This window comes from Narcine bancroftii, chromosome 9 (assembly GCF_036971445.1).
Source record: "Narcine bancroftii isolate sNarBan1 chromosome 9, sNarBan1.hap1, whole genome shotgun sequence".
In the NCBI taxonomy this organism is placed as follows: Eukaryota; Metazoa; Chordata; class Chondrichthyes; order Torpediniformes; family Narcinidae; genus Narcine; species Narcine bancroftii.
The window spans coordinates 32,481,034-32,503,726 of record NC_091477.1 but is presented as its reverse complement, the minus strand read 5'-3'; the positions used below and the strand labels follow the sequence as shown (position 1 = coordinate 32,503,726).

Below are 22,693 nucleotides of genomic sequence, written 5' to 3'. Positions count from 1 at the left end.
TTGAGGTTATCATAGCAGAACGAAGAAAAGACTGTTAAAGTTCCACAATAGCATCTATAACATTTTTGTAAATCTCTGTTAATAGCAAATCTGTTTTACAGCAACAACTTGTATTTATATAGTAACTTTAACAGTAGAAAGCACCCCAATGGCCTTACAATTTAGAAAGATTGCATTATTGTTTCCTATCAACATGTTATTGTATATTTGGTATCTTTTTCTGGTGTAAAAAAAACAAATCCAAGGCTGAAGGCAAAGCATTTTGGCTTCTAAAAGGAAAAAAAATCCTCAACTTAAATGTGGGAGGAAGGTGGGGGGGGGGGGGGGAAATAAATTGTTCATGGCCAAGTTCATCAATTAAGCAATACATTTCCAAAAGGAGAATGAGGTTTCAGATGACAGTATGGTGGGAGGACCAAAGTATTTCTTGATTAAACAAAGAGCTTACAAAGTGATATATTGGAATATGTTTGTGGTTTTTCAAGCCTACTTGTTTAATTTGCAAACAGACACAGTGGGCTAATTTTGATTTGTAGTTAATATTTAGAGCAGTCTGAAGAATTGAAGAAGCTTTTAAAATGTGCTCAGATTTCTGGTGTTGACAAAGTCTATAAGATTGGCATGTCCTATTTATTGAAGATTCAACAATGGTAGAAGACTAGCTAGCTTTTTCCACTGTTCATTTAGATCACTAGTCATTTTTGACAACTACATATGCTTGCCTTTGCCTTGAGGATAAGCTATTGGAAGATTGCAGGGCCAACATCTGCCTTAAAACCTTTAATTGTCAATAAATTAATTAGGCTGGCTTCCTTGAACATTATTTAGAGCAAATTCCAAAGCACAGAAGTTAAACATTAACTCCTATTTAGAAATATCTTCAATGATATTTAAAATTCTGTGATAGTTGTCCCTTTTTTAAACTTTTAAAAAGATAGGAAACTCAATACCGCAGGCCAATGTGATTTTCACATTAATAGCACAATTGATTATGAGCAAGTGCATGTATGAAGAAGTTTACCAGAAGTATTATATAGCTCATAGTTGTTACCCAATGCAAAGAGATGAAGATGAATGTAATAAAATTGTCCCAGGCTGCATTTAATTTTTGTTGTGTCATTTATCTGTTAAAGCTGAGAAAGTAGAGTCATGGCAGAATCTGGGATTTTTTTTCCTGTAATTGTGAGGAATGTAAAAAAAATGTTAGATAGATAATCGACTATGAGATTTCATCTTTCATTATTAAAATAATAAACTCAATGCTTTGTGGGAATAGTGTGGTTGAATTTCCTTCATTAGAAATAGAAACACTTCAGTGATGTTTCTTATTGTAAATTAAATGGTGTCATATTTTCTGTTAAGAGTAAATAATTCAATGATAGAAATTCCATCCAGCAAAAAGAAACAAGGCTAATTATAAATTAATGATTTCTATCATGAAGTATTGTGAAATATACAAATGAAATAATGCTTTGGTTTATATTAAAACCTGATAAGACTAAAATGTCCTATATAATTAGATAGGAAAGTGAAAAGGTCCACATATCATGATTGAACAAGTAAGAGAAAATGGAGATTTGCAAGAAATGTGTATATACATCATTAAAAAAGTTCTTGCATTTGAAAAGAAACAAAACAATAAATTGTGCTATAACAAAAAGCTTACTTTGATCCAAAACCTTCATTATGATTATTTTGAGACGTTAAATATTGTTGTTAATGGATTCAGATTATTTGTTTTATTTAGAAACATGATAAAATATCCAAAACTTCAATTTTTTAGTTCATGCCAAGTATCTTGAAATTCATGTCAAAAATTACATAGAGGAGTTATAAATGGGAAATCATAAACACTGATTTATTTTTCATAAATATCATATCAAATTGACAAAAATAAAATACAGTATTTTGAACTGTCCATTTATGATAATATTCCAATATCTTGCTGTAAAGTGTAAATGTAGTGAAGTCCAATCTCATTTCTCACCCCTCCAAGTTCACCAGTATCAGGCAATTTTTATACTGTGCACAGAATTTAACATTTATGAATTTTCACCAAGATCTGGTGCTTAAATGGTTACCGCTTAGGAAGGTTCTTGTCTGTTTCAGAGAGCGATTTGTTGCTCGTTGGACACCTACAAAATGACTAACTTCCATCAATCACTTCAGTGTCTTGCCGAAGAAACTTGCCTCATCAAAGTTTTCCAAATGAAAACCTCTTTTTCGGCAGGTCACCACAGAGTTCCTTTGGTTTCCCTTATTTCAGATGAAACTCTCTTGCCAGCCATTTCCTCTTGTATGGGCCACAAGGGGTTTCAACAGGCTGAACTCAGAACTCACAACCGTTCTTCAAAATAATGGGGTTTCAACCAGACCCAAACTTCTAGGTCTGTTCATCTGTTGCTTTTAAAACAATAATCCATCATTTCACAGCAGGCCCAATTAACACCTACTTGCAAAGTTTTTGCAAAGGCACTCGGAACCTGGACTGTCTGGTTTAAGCAAAGCTCTGGCATTTAAAATGAGATCTGTTTTGTGAAGTGTTTGTGTTTGTTTGTAACCTACACTACCCCCACAACCTATCTCCTTCAAAAACATATCTATATACAATGTATAATATAATATAATCCATCACATGCCTGAGAATCCTGAAAATCCCCAAGCAGTCCTGATTTTAGGACTTTTACTGTATATTAATAATCACAATGACTCTCAGATGAGATTTTTTTTAAAAATGAGATGAAGTGAGCTTCATTCTAAATATAAACATGAAATTTAATCAATTTCTTAATCCTGGATGAGTAAAATGACGTCTGAAAATGGATTTTTAAAAGTTCATTAATCTCTTTTGTCTCCTAAAACTGAAAATTAATTTATTCTTTACATCAGTACTAAAACTTAAGTATAAATGTAACATCAAGATCCAATTTTAGATCAGACAAAACAATGAGATTTCTGCAGGAGTAAGAAACCTTTATCTACTGCAGAGTCAGAGCTATTTTGAGAGAGCACATACATGATTTTAATGGTTGGATTATTCCTTCCCTTCTTTGTAAATATTTATATATTGAAACTGTTGAAAATGAGCTCTACCTTGTGTTTATGTATTAATTTGTAGAATTCTCTTGATAGGATAATTAAAATGTCAACTGGGGAGAAAACAACCAATGAAAACAAGAGTCCAGCTCCTGAACTGCAGCATTAGTCTGTAATCTATTTGTTTTATGGATGGAAACCTTTAGAAGGGAAATTTTGCCTTTAGCCTTGGATAGAAAACTACCTCTTGTAGCAAATGTTAATGCTTGAAGTTGTCATTGTGTTTCACTTCTAATAACTTATTTTGGTGACTTTTTGGAATGGAGAAAAATGCAACTGTGCTACATTTAAACCTCACGCAAAAAAAAAATGTATGGGAGTTGTAGTTTAATTGGCATATTTGGGCGGCATGGGCTGGTGGGTTGGACCGTGCTGTTTGTCTAATTTTAAAAGGAAAATTATTAGAAAAGGACAATTTCTGCCCCTAACATTCCATAACCCATTTTAAAATAGTTGAGGACAAACTGAAGGCTACTTCATTGGCTCAGGAAATTTGATGCCAAATATGTTCAACCAATAAAGAGCAGCATTCAACAAATGAAACAGCCAAAGAACTCGGGTTAAAAAGAGGTAACTTTGGGATATTCCAATGATCTGTCATCATTGCTGGATGAAACCACACAAAATCCCATTCTGTCCAATATGACTGATTGGATATAAATCTGAAGTAGTTCAAATACTAATAAAGCATGTAGACTCTGAAGGCAGTACAGTGGAGGATCATTTTGTTCTTGTGAGGGGCATGAGAAAATAGTTTTTTTTTGCTCTTTAGAAAATAGATGATGTTACAGTGGCAGATCAGTTATAAATGTTGAATGATAAGAACATATCTATTCCTAATATTCCATTAAAACTGTTTGTGGAAAATTGAATTTGAGAACATATTAGCCTGGAACAAATGAGTAAACAGTAATTTTAGAACCAGTTTCTGTAAATTTTTCATCATGCAGGAATCAATCAATTTCCAAATAGACCAGCTGAGGGAAAACAAATTAGTAAAGATAAGATCGGATACTTCGATGTCAGAGCAATATGTTCTCTGAATTGAACTATGTTTATAATGATCTTGAAGAAAAGTTGAGCCACAGAACCATAGAATGCTACAGCACAGAAAACAGCTCATTTTGGCCCTTCTAATCTCTGCTGACCACCACTCTGCTAGTCCCATTGACCTGTTCCCATTCCATAACCATCAAGATCTTTCCCATCCATGTATCTCTCCAATCTATTCTTAAAACTCAAGATCGAGCCCACATTCACCACATCAGATGGCAGCCCATCCCACACTCTCACAATTCTGAGTGAAGTACTTTTCTATAATGTTTCCGCTTAAACCTTTATCCTTTCAGCTTAAAACTATGACTTCTTATATTTATCTTCCCCAATCTAAGTGGAAAAGGCCAGCTCACATCTACTCTGTCTATACCTCTCATAATCTTGTAAACCTCTAACAAATCTCCCCTCATTCTTCTTCGCTCCAAGGAATAAAGTCCTAATCTGTTTAATTTTTCCCTGTAACTCAACTCTTGAAGTCCCGGTAACATCCTAGTAAATTTCTCTGAACTCTTTCAATCTTATTGATATCCTTCCTGTAGTTAGGTGACCAGAACTGCACACAATATTCCAAATTTGGCCTTACCAATGCCTTAAACAACTTCAATATACCATCCCAACTCCTATACTCAATACTTTGAATTATAAAGGCTTAGGTACCAAAAGCTTTCTTTACAACCCTGTCCACCTGCGACACCACTTTCAGGGAATAATGTATCTGTATTCTCAGATCTCTTTGCTCCTCTGCACTCCTCAGTGCCCTACCATTCACTGCATATGTCCTACCTTGGTTTTCCCTTCCAAAATGCATCACCTCACACTTGACTGCATTAAACTCCATCTGCCATTTATTTTGGCTCATTCTCCCAGTTGGTCCAGATCCCTCTGCAAGCTTTGAAAATCTACCTCTAAATTCTAATTTCCAAATGTAGACAAACCCACTAAGTCACAGTGGAGAAATATTACCTTAAAATATGTTTTTGAAGACATAAGATTTAAAAAAAGTCCTTGTTTCCCATATATAATGATACTTCAGATTATGACACATCTTATTGTTAACTTTTATAAAGCAATAATATAAAAGTAAAATTGATATTTGGTAAAGCATTTCCTATTTTTTTCCTCTTAATACTTCTATAATTAAGAATATATTTTGTTTTACAGCCAATCTATTTCACATTTTCAGACCCAATGATGGACACGTGGCTTTTGTTCAGATTGATGTTTGGAGGATCAAAGTGAAAACATTTAGAATCCGGATCTAATTTCACATCAAATTAAAGGAATTCAGCTGTTAATTGCTGAGCTCTTAACACTTGTATCAAAAAGTCCTTCATTTGCATTTTAAATCATTCTGGTGAAAGCACGACAAAATAGATATTGAGCAATTAATTAAATGTCCTTTTCCTATTTCTTACGTCATTTTATTTTAGCTTCACTATCTATTAAGTTTATATATTTGACTATAAGCAAAGAGAATTCTAAAATATGTAAATAGTGAACTTGCTAACGATTATCCTTGCATTGTTTATTGAAGTGGCATTATGTGGCACCACTCTGCATGTTAATGTGCAGTGAACTTTTGTTAGAGCAAAGACCTATCAGATCAGCAAGGATATTTTTTCAGGCTAGGCTGATAAGAATAGTTGTAAAATGGTTGCTTTCAGTATTTTTAATTGAGTTCACACATCACCTGAAAAAATTGTTGCAAGGAGTTTCGTTAGGAAATCTGATACAAATGTCAAAAAAGTGCACAGAACTACATCAGAGTTTTATCTTTTACAGAAGCTCAGTTGAGAGTGTCCTGGCTGGCTGCATCACAGTGTGGTACGCTTGCTGCAGAAGCGTCGGATTGGAGGTCAATCCACAGGGATCATAAGAGTGGCAGAGAGGATCACTGGACTAATCCTCCTCCCTCCACCCTCCCTCATCAACATGACCTACCGGGATTGTTGTCTGAAGTGGGGGTGGGGGGGGAGAGGGGGGGCAAAATCATTGAAGCTCTCCCTCTTCCACCCTGTTCACAGCATCTTTCGGCTGCTTCCGTCGGGAAAGGGACACATGAGTATCAGAGCCAGTTCCACCAGGTTGAGGAACAGCTTCTTCCCATGGGCAGCAAGAGTGCTGAATGACCAAAGGAACAGAGCGCCCCGACCATCAAAGACTCTCAGATTTACGAAACAATATTTATTTATATATATCCATACCCATTCTGCGTACATATTGTTTGTCTGTATGCCTGTCATGACTGGTGTGTGTGCGCTTTGCTCCGAAGACTGGAGAATGCTGCTTTGTTGAGTTTTACTTGTGTAATCAGATGACAATAAACTTGACTTGATGCAAGCATACTCCTATTAGAAATGTGGCAAAGTATTCATCGGTGTCTCTGAAACAGTCCATGTGAGCTGTTTTCTGAGTGACAGCAATTTATCAGAAATGGAGTGCAAAATGTTCATTTGAACAAGTCTTGCCATTGAAATAATAGAGGCAGCATTGACCTGCAGTTTTCTATGATATGACAAAAACAATAATTTTCTTTGCTGACCAAATATTGTTGGTTTGTGATAACTGCACATAACATGGGATTCAATATTGATTCATTTGCAAGGTGCAGAATGAAAACATCTTAAATGTTTTATTGTTATTTAGTCAGTTATAAAGGTGGTAAAATCATCAACTGAAACAATAATTTATGTGGAAAACAATTGCACTTTCACAAGAGAATTCTCCAGGTCATGTACAGAGCAGGAATCTGCCATGCATGCCCTCATATTTGCAGGAATATTACGATAGCTTGCTAAAAGCTGAAATAAAATGAGATAAAGTTAGAATATCCCCAAACATTATTAGTCTGTACCTTCATGTATACTTTGATTCAGTTTTACAGATTATAATATATTTATTTCATTAGTGCTAATCAACATTTTATTTGTAACACTAAAATAGCTAAATGAAAGTCATTGAAGAGTTATATACATATTAAACCTTGAATAAACTGATAACCATGGACATTACACTGTTTCTAAAATAATGCAAAGCCTTGATATGGTAACAATGGAACACCGGATATTACTTTTTGCTAGTCAGAAGCCTTTTCAGAATCAGGATTTATAGTCGTGAACAAGTCATGAAATTCAGTGTTTTGCAACAACATCATAGTGCAAGCATCCATATTACCACCATATTGCCACCATCTTATGACATTACCATATTGCCACCATCTTATGATATTACCATATTACCACCATCTTATGATATTACCATATTACCACCATCTGATGACATTACCATATTATCAACATCTGATGACATTACCATATTACCACCATCTTACCACCATCTGATGACATTACCATATTGCCACCATGTTATGATATTACCATATTACCACCATCTGATGACATTACCATATAATCAACATCTGATGACATTACCATATTACCACCATCTTACCACCATCTGATGACATTACCATATTGAAACCATCTCATGACATTACCATATTACCACCATCTGATGACATTACCATATTATCAACATCTGATGACATTACCATATTACCACCATCTTACCACCATCTGATGACATTACCATATTACCACCATCTGATGACATTACCATATTACCACCATCTGATGACATTACCATATTATCAACATCTGATGACATTACCATATTACCACCATCTTAACACCATCTGATGACATTACCATATTACCACCATCTGATGACATTACCATATTACCACCATCTGATGACATTACCATATTATCAACATCTGATGACATTACCATATTACCACCATCTTACCACCATCTGATGTCATTACCATATTACCACCATCTGATGACATTACCATATTACCACCATCTGATGTCATTACCATTTTAACACCATCTGATGTCATTACCATATTACCACCATCTGATGACATTACCATATTACCACCATCTGATGTCATTACCATATTGCCACCATCTGATGTCATTACCATATTACCACCATCTGATGACATTACCATATTACCACCATCTGATGTCATTACCATATTACCACCATCTGATGTCATTACCATATTACCACCATCTGATGACATTACCATCTTACCACCATCTGATGTAATTACCATATTACCACCATCTGATGACATTACCATATTACCACCATCTGATGTCATTACCATATTACCACCATCTGATGTCATTACCATATTACCACCATCTGATGACATTACCATATTACCAACATCTGATGACATTACCATATTGCCACCATCTGATGTTATTACCATATTACCACCATCTGATGACATTACCATATTACCACCATCTGATGACATTACCATATTGCCACCATCTGATGACATTACCATCTTGCCACCATCTGATGACATTACCATCTTACCACCATCTGATGACATTACCATCTTACCACCATCTGATGACATTACCATATTACCAGCATCTGATGACATTACCATCTTACCACCATCTGATGACATTACCATATTACCACCATCTGATGACATTACCATCTTACCACCATCTGATGACATTACCATATTACCACCATCTGATGACATTACCATATTACCACCATCTGATGACATTACTCTATTGCCACCATCTGATGACATTACCATATTACCACCATCTGATGACATTACCATATTACCACCATCTGATGACATTACCATATTACCACCATCTTATGATATTACCATATTGCCACCATCTGATGACATTACCATATTACCACCATCTGATGACATTACCATATTACCACCATCTGATGACATTACCATATTGCCACCATCTGATGAGATTACCATCTTGCCACCATCTGATGACATTACCATCTTACCACCATCTGATGACATTACCATCTTACCACCATCTGATGACATTACCATATTACCAGCATCTGATGACATTACCATCTTACCACCATCTGATGACATTACCATATTACCACCATCTGATGACATTACCATCTTACCACCATCTGATGACATTACCATATTACCACCATCTGGTGACATTACCATATTACCACCATCTGATGACATTACTCTATTGCCACCATCTGATGACATTACCATATTACCACCATCTGATGACATTACCATATTACCACCATCTGATGACATTACCATATTACCACCATCTTATGATATTACCATATTGCCACCATCTGATGACATTACCATATTACCACCATCTGATGACATTACCATATTACCACCATCTGATGACATTACCATATTGCCACCATCTGATGACATTACCATATTGCCACCATCTGATGACATTACCATCTTACCACCATCTGATGACATTACCATATTACCACCATCTGATGACATTACCATCTTACCACCATCTGATGACATTACCATATTACCACCATCTGATGACATTACCATATTGCCACCATCTGATGACATTACCATATTGCCACCATCTGATGACATTACCATCTTACCACCATCTGATGACATTACCATATTACCACCATCTGATGACATTACCATCTTACCACCATCTGATGACATTACCATATTACCACCATCTGATGACATTACCATCTTACCACCATCTGATGACATTACCATATTACCACCATCTGATGACATTACCATCTTACCACCATCTGATGACATTACCATATTGCCACCATCTGATGACATTACCATATTATCAACATCTGATGACATTACCATATTACCACCATCTGATGACATTACCATATTACCACCATCTGATGACATTACCATCTTACCACCATCTGATGACATTACCATATTGCCACCATCTGATGACATTACCATATTGCCACCATCTGATGACATTACCAAATTATGAACATCTGATGACATTACCATCTTACCACCATCTGATGACATTACCATCTTACCACCATCTGATGACATTACCATCTTACCACCATCTGATGACATTACCATATTACCACCATCTGATGACATTACCATCTTACCACCATCTGATGACATTACCATATTACCACCATCTGATGACATTACCATCTTACCACCATCTGATGACATTACCATATTACCACCATCTGATGTCATTACCATCTTAACACCATCTGATGACATTACCATCTTACCACCATCTGATGACATTACCATATTACCACCATCTAATGACATTACCATATTGCCACCATCTGATGACATTACCATATTATCAACATCTGATGACATTACCATCTTACCACCATCTGATGACGTTACCATCTTACCACCATCTGATGACATTACCATCTTACCACCATCTGATGACATTCCCATATTACCACCATCTGATGACATTACCATCTTACCACCATCTGATGACATTACCATCTTACCACCATCTGATGACATTACCATCTTACCACCATCTGATGACATTACCATATTGCCACCATCTGATGACATTACCATATTATCAACATCTGATGACATTACCATATTATCAACATCTGATGACATTACCATCTTACCAACATCTGATGACATTACCATATTACCACCATCTTACCACCATCTGATGACATTACCATATTACCACCATATGATGACATTACCATATTACCACCATCTTACCACCATCTGATGACATTACCATCTTACCACCATCTGATGACATTACCATATTACCACCATCTGATGACATTACCATCTTACCACCATCTGATGACATTACCATATTGCCACCATCTGATGACATTAACATATTACCACCATCTGATGACATTACCATATTGCCACCATCTGATGACATTACCATATTATCAACATCTGATGACATTACCATCTTACCACCATCTGATGACGTTACCATCTTACCACCATCTGATGACATTACCATCTTACCACCATCTGATGACATTCCCATATTACCACCATCTGATGACATTACCATCTTACCACCATCTGATGACATTACCATCTTACCACCATCTGATGACATTACCATCTTACCACCATCTGATGACATTACCATCTTACCACCATCTGATGACATTACCATCTTACCACCATCTGATGACATTACCATATTACCACCATCTGATGACATTACCATATTGCCACCATCTGATGACATTACCATATTATCAACATCTGATGACATTACCATCTTACCACCATCTGTTGACATTACCATCTTACCACCATCTGATGACATTACCATCGTACCACCATCTGATGACATTACCATATTACCACCATCTGATGACATTACCATCTTACCACCATCTGATGACATTACCATATTACCACCATCTGATGACATTACCATCTTACCACCATCTGATGACATTACGATATTACCGCCATCTGATGACATTACCATCTTACCACCATCTGATGACATTACCATATTACCACCATCTGATGACATTACCATCTTACCACCATCTGATGACATTACCATATTGCCACCATCTGATGACATTACCATATTGCCACCATCTGATGACATTACAAAATTATCAACATCTGATGACATTACCATCTTACCACCATCTGATGACATTACCATCTTACCACCATCTGATGACATTACCATCTTACCACCATCTGATGACATTACCATATTACCACCATCTGATGACATTACCATCTTACCACCATCTGATGACATTACCATATTACCACCATCTGATGACATTACCATCTTACCACCATCTGATGACATTACCATATTACCACCATCTGATGACATTACCATCTTAACACCATCTGATGACATTACCATCTTACCACCATCTGATGACATTACCATATTACCACCATCTGATGACATTACCATATTGCCATCATCTGATGACATTACCATCTTACCACCATCTGATGACATTACCATCTTACCACCATCTGATGACATTACCATCTTACCACCATCTGATGACATTACCATCTTACCACCATCTGATGACATTACCATCTTACCACCATCTGATGACATTACCATCTTACCACCATCTGATGACATTACCATATTACCACCATCTAATGACATTACCATCTTACCACCATCTGATGACATTACCATATTGCCACCATCTGATGACATTAACATATTACCACCATCTGATGACATTACCATATTGCCACCATCTGATGACATTACCATATTATCAACATCTGATGACATTACCATCTTACCACCATCTGATGACGTTACCATCTTACCACCATCTGATGACATTACCATCTTACCACCATCTGATGACATTCCCATATTACCACCATCTGATGACATTACCATCTTACCACCATCTGATGACATTACCATCTTACCACCATCTGATGACATTACCATCTTACCACCATCTGATGACATTACCATCTTACCACCATCTGATGACATTACCATCTTACCACCATCTGATGACATTACCATCTTACCACCATCTGATGACATTACCATATTACCACCATCTGATGACATTACCATATTGCCACCATCTGATGACATTACCATATTATCAACATCTGATGACATTACCATCTTACCACCATCTGTTGACATTACCATCTTACCACCATCTGATGACATTACCATCGTACCACCATCTGATGACATTACCATCTTACCACCATCTGATGACATTACCATCTTACCACCATCTGATGACATTACCATATTACCACCATCTGATCACATTACCATCTTACCACCATCTGATGACATTACCATATTACCGCCATCTGATGACATTACCATCTTACCACCATCTGATGACATTACCATATTACCGCCATCTGATGACATTACCATCTTACCACCATCTGATGACATTACCATATTACCACCATCTGATGACATTACCATCTTACCACCATCTGATGACATTACCATATTACCACCATCTGATGACATTACCATTTTACCACAATCTGATGACATTACCATATTACCACCATCTGATGACATTACCATCTTACCACCATCTGATGACATTACCAAATTACCACCATCTGATGACATTACCATATTACCACCATCTGATGACATTACCATATTGCCACCATCTGATGACATTACCATATTATCAACATCTGATGACGTTACCATCTTACCACCATCTGATGACATTACCATCTTACCACCATCTGATGACATTACCATATTACCACCATATGATGACATTACCATATTACCACCATCTGATGACATTACCATATTGCCACCATCTGATGACATTACCATATTATCAACATCTGATGACATTACTATCTTACCACCATCTGATGACATTACCATATTACCACCATCTTACCACCATCTGATGACATTACCATATTACCACCATCTGATGACATTACCATATTATCAACATCTGATGACATTACCATATTACCACCATCTGATGACATTACCATATTACCACCATCTTACCACCATCTGATGACATTACCATATTGCCACAATCTGATGACATTACCATATTATCAACATCTGATGACATAACCATCTTACCACCATCTGATGACATTACCATATTGCCACCATCTGATGACATTACCATCTTACCACCATCTGATGACATTACCATCTTACCACCATCTGATGACATTACCATATTACCACCATCTGATGACATTACCATCTTACCACCATCTGATGACATTACCATCTTACCAACATCTGATGACATTACCATATTGCCACCATCTGATGACATTACCATATTACCACCATCTGATGACATTACCATATTGCCACCATCTGATGACATTACCAAATTATCAAAATCTGATGACATTACCATCTTACCACCATCTGATGACATTACCATCTTACCACCATCTGATGACATTACCATCTTACCACCATCTGATGACATTACCATATTACCACCATCTGATGACTTTACCATCTTGCCACCATCTGATGACATTACCATATTACCACCATCTGATGACATTACCATCTTACCACCATCTGATGACATTACCATATTACCACCATCTGATGACATTACCATCTTACCACCATCTGATGACATTACCATATTACCACCATCTGATGACATTACCATATTGCCACCATCTGATGACATTACCATATTATCAACATCTGATGACATTACGATCTTACCACCATCTGATGACATTACCATCTTACCACCAACTGATGACATTACCATCTTACCACCATCTGATGACATTACCATCATACCACCATTTGATGACATTACCATCTTAACACCATCTGATGACATTACTATATTACCACCATCTGATGACATTACCATCTTACCACCATCTGATGACATTACCATATTACCACCATTTGATGACATTACCATCTTACCACCATCTGATGACATTACCATCTTACCAACATCTGATGACATTACCATCTTACCACCATCTGATGACATTACCATATTACCACCATCTGATGACTTTACCATCTTACCACCATCTGATGACATTACCATATTGCCACCATCTGATGACATTACTATATTACCACTATCTGATGACATTACCATGTTGCCACCATCTGATGACATTACCATATTATCAACATCTGATGACATTACCATCTTACCACCATCTGATGACATTACCATCTTACCACCATCTGATGACATTACCATCTTACCACCATCTGATGACATTACCATATTACCACCATCTGATGACATTACCATATTACCACCATCTGATGACATTACCATATTACCACCATCTGATGACATTACCATCTTACCACCATCTGATGACATTACCATATTACCACCATCTGATGACATTACCATCTTACCACCATCTGATGACATTACCATATTACCAACATCTGATGACATTACCATATTACCACCATCTGATGACATTACCATATTGCCACCATCTGATGACATTACCATATTATCAACATCTGATGACATTACCATCTTATCACCATCTGATGACACTACCATCTTACCACCATCTAATGACATTACCATCTTACCACCATCTGATGACATTACCATTTTACCACCATCTGATGACATTACCATATTACCACCATCTGATGACATTACCATCTTACCACCATCTGATGACATTACCATATTACCACCATCTGATGACATTACCATCTTACCACCATCTGATGACATTACCATATTACCACCATCTGATGACATTACCATCTTACCACCATCTGATGACATTACCATATTACCACCATCTGATGACATTACCATCTTACCACCATCTGATGACATTACCATATTACCACCATCTGATGACATTACCATCTTACCACCATCTGATGACATTACCATATTACCACCATCTGTTGACATTACCATCTTACCACCATCTGATGATGTTACCATCTTACCACCATCTGATGACATTACCATCTTACCACCATCTGATGACATTACCATATTACCACCATCTGATGACATTACCATTTTACCACCATCTGATGACATTACCATATTACCACCATCTGATGACATTACCATCTTACCACCATCTGATGACATTACCATATTCCCACCATCTGAAGACATTACCATCTTACCACCATCTGATGACATTACCAAATTATCAACATCTGATGACATTACCATATTACCACCATCTGATGACATTACCAACTTACCACCATCTGATGACATTACCATATTCCCACCATCTGAAGACATTACCATCTTACCACCATCTGATGACATTACCATATTCCCACCATCTGAAGACATTACCATCTTACCACCATCTGATGACATTACCAAATTATCAACATCTGATGACATTACCATATTACCACCATCTGATGACATTACCATCTTACCACCATCTGATGACATTACCATATTACCACCATCTGATGACATTACCATATTACCACCATCTGATGACATTACCATATTACCACCATCTGATGACATTACCATATTGCCACCATCTGATGACATTACCATATTATCAACAACTGATGACGTTACCATCTTACCACCATCTGATGACATTACCATATTACCACCATCTGATGACATTACCATATTGCCACCATCTGATGACATTACCATCTTACCACCATCTTACCACCATCTGATGACATTACCATATTACCACCATCTGATGACATTACCATTTTACCACCATCTGATGACATTACCATATTGCCACCATCTGATGACATTACCATATTATCAACATCTGATGACATTACCATCTTACCACCATCTGATGACATTACCATCTTACCACCATCTGATGACATTACCATCTTACCACCATCTGATGACATTACCATATTACCACCATCTGATGACATTACCATTTTACCACCATCTGATGACATTACCATATTACCACCATCTGATGACATTACCATCTTACCACCATCTGATGACATTACCATATTCCCACCATCTGAAGACATTACCATATTACCACCATCTGATGACATTACCATATTGCCACCATCTGATGACATTACCATATTATCAACATCTGATGACATTACCATCTTACCACCATCTGATGACATTACCATCTTACCACCATCTGATGACATTACCATCTTACCACCATCTGATGACATTACCATATTACCACCATCTGATGACATTACCATTTTACCACCATCTGATGACATTACCATATTACCACCATCTGATGACATTACCATCTTACCACCATCTGATGACATTACCATATTCCCACCATCTGAAGACATTACCATATTACCACCATCTGATGACATTACCATATTGCCACCATCTGATGACATTACCATATTATCAACAACTGATGACGTTACCATCTTACCACCATCTGATGACATTACCATATTACCACCATCTGATGACATTACCATATTGCCACCAACTGATGACATTACCATATTACCGCCATCTGATGACATTACCATCTTACCACCATCTGATGACATTACCATATTACCGCCATCTGATGACATTACCATCTTACCACCATCTGATGACATTACCATATTACCACCATCTGATGACATTACCATCTTACCACCATCTGATGACATTACCATATTACCACCATCTGATGACATTACCATCTTACCACCATCTGATGACATTACCATATTACCACCATCTGATGACATTACCATATTACCACCATCTGATGACATTACCATATTACCACCATCTGATGACATTACCATCTTACCACCATCTGATGACATTACCATATTACCACCATCTGATGACATTACCATATTACCACCATCTGATGACATTACCATATTACCACCATCTGATGACATTACCATATTATCAACATCTGATGACATTACCATATTACCACCATCTGATGACATTACCATATTACCACCATCTTACCACCATTTGATGACATTACCATATTGCCACAATCTGATGACATTACCATATTATCAACATCTGATGACATTACCATATTACCACCATCTGATGACATTACCATATTGCCACCATCTGATGACATTACCATCTTACCACCATCTGATGACATTACCATCTTACCACCATCTGATGACATTACCATATTACCACCATCTGATGACATTACCATCTTACCACCATCTGATGACATTACCATCTTACCAACATCTGATGACATTACCATATTGCCACCATCTGATGACATTACCATATTACCACCATCTGATGACATTACCATATTGCCACCATCTGATGACATTACCAAATTATCAAAATCTGATGACATTACCATCTTACCACCATCTGATGACATTACCATCTTACCACCATCTGATGACATTACCATCTTACCACCATCTGATGACATTACCATATTACCACCATCTGATGACTTTACCATCTTACCACCATCTGATGACATTACCATATTACCACCATCTGATGACATTACCATCTTACCACCATCTGATGACATTACCATATTACCACCATCTGATGACATTACCATCTTACCACCATCTGATGACATTACCATATTACCACCATCTGATGACATTACCATATTGCCACCATCTGATGACATTACCATATTATCAACATCTGATGACATTACCATCTTACCACCATCTGATGACATTACCATCTTACCACCAACTGATGACATTACCATCTTACCACCATCTGATGACATTACCATCATACCACCATTTGATGACATTACCATCTTAACACCATCTGATGACATTACTATATTACCACCATCTGATGACATTACCATCTTACCACCATCTGATGACATTACCATATTACCACCATTTGATGACATTACCATCTTACCACCATCTGATGACATTACCATCTTACCAACATCTGATGACATTACCATCTTACCACCATCTGATGACATTACCATATTACCACCATCTGATGACTTTACCATCTTACCACCATCTGATGACATTACCATATTGCCACCATCTGATGACATGACTATATTACCACTATCTGATGACATTACCATATTGCCACCATCTGATGACATTACCATATTATCAACATCTGATGACATTACCATCTTACCACCATCTGATGACATTACCATCTTACCACCATCTGATGACATTACCATCTTACCACCATCTGATGACATTACCATATTACCACCATCTGATGACATTACCATCTTACCACCATCTGATGACATTACCATATTACCACCATCTGATGACATTACCATCTTACCACCATCTGATGACATTACCATATTACCACCATCTGATGACATTACCATCTTACCACCATCTGATGACATTACCATATTACCAACATCTGATGACATTACCATATTACCACCATCTGATGACATTACCATATTGCCACCATCTGATGACATTACCATATTATCAACATCTGATGACATTACCATCTTATCACCATCTGATGACACTACCATCTTACCACCATCTGATGACATTACCATTTTACCACCATCTGATGACATTACCATATTACCACCATCTGATGACATTACCATCTTACCACCATCTGATGACATTACCATATTACCACCATCTGATGACATTACCATCTTACCACCATCTGATGACATTACCATATTACCACCATCTGATGACATTACCATCTTACCACCATCTGATGACATTACCATATTACCACCATCTGATGACATTACCATCTTACCACCATCTGATGACATTACCATATTACCACCATCTGATGACATTACCATCTTACCACCATCTGATGACATTACCATATTACCACCATCTGTTGACATTACCATCTTACCACCATCTGATGATGTTACCATCTTACCACCATCTGATGACATTACCATCTTACCACCATCTGATGACATTACCATATTACCACCATCTGATGACATTACCATTTTACCACCATCTGATGACATTACCATATTACCACCATCTGATGACATTACCATCTTACCACCATCTGATGACATTACCATATTCCCACCATCTGAAGACATTACCATCTTACCACCATCTGATGACATTACCAAATTATCAACATCTGATGACATTACCATATTACCACCATCTGATGACATTACCATCTTACCACCATCTGATGACATTACCATATTCCCACCATCTGAAGACATTACCATCTTACCACTATCTGATGACATTACCATATTCCCACCATCTGAAGACATTACCATCTTACCACCATCTGATGACATTACCAAATTATCAACATCTGATGACATTACCATATTACCACCATCTGATGACATTACCATCTTACCACCATCTGACGACATTACCATATTACCACCATCTGATGACATTACCATATTACCACCATCTGATGACATTACCATATTACCACCATCTGATGACATTACCATATTGCCACCATCTGATGACATTACCATATTATCAACAACTGATGACGTTACCATCTTACCACCATCTGATGACATTACCATATTACCACCATCTGATGACATTACCATATTGCCACCATCTGATGACATTACCATCTTACCACCATCTGATGTAATTACCATATTACCACCATCTGATGACATTACCATATTACCACCATCTGATGTCATTACCATATTACCACCATCTGATGTCATTACCATATTACCACCATCTGATGACATTACCATATTACCAACATCTGATGACATTACCATATTGCCACCATCTGATGTTATTACCATATTACCACCATCTGATGACATTACCATATTACCACCATCTGATGACATTACCATATTGCCACCATCTGATGACATTACCATCTTGCCACCATCTGATGACATTACCATCTTACCACCATCTGATGACATTACCATCTTACCACCATCTGATGACATTACCATATTACCAGCATCTGATGACATTACCATCTTACCACCATCTGATGACATTACCATATTACCACCATCTGATGACATTACCATCTTACCACCATCTGATGACATTACCATATTACCACCATCTGATGACATTACCATATTACCACCATCTGATGACATTACTCTATTGCCACCATCTGATGACATTACCATATTACCACCATCTGATGACATTACCATATTACCACCATCTGATGACATTACCATATTACCACCATCTTATGATATTACCATATTGCCACCATCTGATGACATTACCATATTACCACCATCTGATGACATTACCATATTACCACCATCTGATGACATTACCATATTGCCACCATCTGATGAGATTACCATCTTGCCACCATCTGATGACATTACCATCTTACCACCATCTGATGACATTACCATCTTACCACCATCTGATGACATTACCATATTACCAGCATCTGATGACATTACCATCTTACCACCATCTGATGACATTACCATATTACCACCATCTGATGACATTACCATCTTACCACCATCTGATGACATTACCATATTACCACCATCTGGTGACATTACCATATTACCACCATCTGATGACATTACTCTATTGCCACCATCTGATGACATTACCATATTACCACCATCTGATGACATTACCATATTACCACCATCTGATGACATTACCATATTACCACCATCTTATGATATTACCATATTGCCACCATCTGATGACATTACCATATTACCACCATCTGATGACATTACCATATTACCACCATCTGATGACATTACCATATTGCCACCATCTGATGACATTACCATATTGCCACCATCTGATGACATTACCATCTTACCACCATCTGATGACATTACCATATTACCACCATCTGATGACATTACCATCTTACCACCATCTGATGACATTACCATATTACCACCATCTGATGACATTACCATATTGCCACCATCTGATGACATTACCATATTGCCACCATCTGATGACATTACCATCTTACCACCATCTGATGACATTACCATATTACCACCATCTGATGACATTACCATCTTACCACCATCTGATGACATTACCATATTACCACCATCTGATGACATTACCATCTTACCACCATCTGATGACATTACCATATTACCACCATCTGATGACATTACCATCTTACCACCATCTGATGACATTACCATATTGCCACCATCTGATGACATTACCATATTATCAACATCTGATGACATTACCATATTACCACCATCTGATGACATTACCATATTACCACCATCTGATGACATTACCATCTTACCACCATCTGATGACATTACCATATTGCCACCATCTGATGACATTACCATATTGCCACCATCTGATGACATTACCAAATTATGAACATCTGATGACATTACCATCTTACCACCATCTGATGACATTACCATCTTACCACCATCTGATGACATTACCATCTTACCACCATCTGATGACATTACCATATTACCACCATCTGATGACATTACCATCTTACCACCATCTGATGACATTACCATATTACCACCATCTGATGACATTACCATCTTACCACCATCTGATGACATTACCATATTACCACCATCTGATGTCATTACCATCTTAACACCATCTGATGACATTACCATCTTACCACCATCTGATGACATTACCATATTACCACCATCTAATGACATTACCATATTGCCACCATCTGATGACATTACCATATTATCAACATCTGATGACATTACCATCTTACCACCATCTGATGACGTTACCATCTTACCACCATCTGATGACATTACCATCTTACCACCATCTGATGACATTCCCATATTACCACCATCTGATGACATTACCATCTTACCACCATCTGATGACATTACCATCTTACCACCATCTGATGACATTACCATCTTACCACCATCTGATGACATTACCATATTGCCACCATCTGATGACATTACCATATTATCAACATCTGATGACATTACCATATTATCAACATCTGATGACATTACCATCTTACCAACATCTGATGACATTACCATATTACCACCATCTTACCACCATCTGATGACATTACCATATTACCACCATATGATGACATTACCATATTACCACCATCTTACCACCATCTGATGACATTACCATCTTACCACCATCTGATGACATTACCATATTACCACCATCTGATG

At 37.1% G+C, this 22,693-nt stretch overlaps 1 long non-coding RNA gene across 1 annotated transcript in view; it reads right to left on the bottom strand.

Moving 5' to 3' along the window:
* Positions 1-1,112: 1,112 nt before the first annotated feature.
* The window catches only part of LOC138742876 (uncharacterized), a 93,043-nt gene continuing 71,462 nt past the window's right edge, over positions 1,113-22,693 (bottom strand). The window contains exon 3 of the long non-coding RNA XR_011344476.1: positions 1,113-1,174. This is a non-coding gene — a long non-coding RNA (uncharacterized lncRNA). The remainder of the gene's footprint in view (positions 1,175-22,693) is intronic.